This window comes from Nansenia antarctica, assembly GCF_963989245.1.
Source record: "Nansenia antarctica genome assembly, chromosome: 2".
NCBI lineage: Eukaryota > Metazoa > Chordata > Actinopteri > Argentiniformes > Microstomatidae > Nansenia > Nansenia antarctica.
The window spans coordinates 65,549,953-65,550,983 of NC_137675.1; positions in this window are offsets into that span (position 1 = coordinate 65,549,953).

Sequence of the window (1,031 nt, forward strand, 5' to 3'; positions counted from 1 at the left end):
GACACTGACAGAGTACATTTACCAGCTTTAATACGTACATATTTTCATCTGTTGAACTCTTTTTGTAGCGCAGACGGTCATCATGTTCAAATCTGCCTGAGAGGGAGGAAAGGAGGGGCAGGGTGTTAAAGAAGAGGACAATTAGAAGTGATGGGATAGTCATGACTGTGCAGAAAGAGGGAAAGACAGGTTTGGCTGGATAGGGAATATGAGGTGCTGGAATATGGTAGAAAATGTCTCTTTACCTTACTGATGCTTTAGATTGCTGGAAACAAGGCATACGCCTCCTTGACTGTTGCCATGGAGGCCAGAATGGAGGACATACTGACAACAGCTGCCTTACTGCAGGAACTCCTAATGATCTTAAATCTTAAAAAGAAACGCTCTAGAATCCAAATCACGAGACACTGACAGAGTAGATTTACCAACTTTAATATGTACATATTTTCATCTGTTGAAATGGCACTGAATGAGGAAGTAGTGCAGGGATGCTGAGGAACACTCTGACCACAAGGGCGCGCCGTATCTCTGCCCAACCTCTTGGGGGGTTTTCAGACAAGGATGTAGAAAGGCTTACAGGTCCCTTGGTCAACTCATGCATGGATCTCCAACACGCATGCCAACAACAGCAAGCTGGTGATGCGATGAGGGAGATGGCATACCGTGACAGAGACAGAAAGAGTGACCGTAGCTACTTAGAACTCTCCATTGAGATACATTGGACACTAAACAAACAGTCAATGAATATTAGCTTTGTTCAAGGGATATTCCTTTTCATTCCAGACAAGGATGGTGTAACTCAAATGGGTTCCCTTCACTCTCGTTTGAGGACAGTTAACAATGTTGTTGATTACCCAGCATTGACTTGTGCCTGCTAGCTCTCTTGTTATGCCAAATGACAGGCAATGTACTTCTCTTTGGATTCCTCTGCTGGTAAGCTGAAAAATTAACGTGTTGTCTGAAGGCTAAAGCAATAGTACAGTACAAGGTAAAAAGGTACAAAATGTACTGATGAAACCATAAACCGGCAC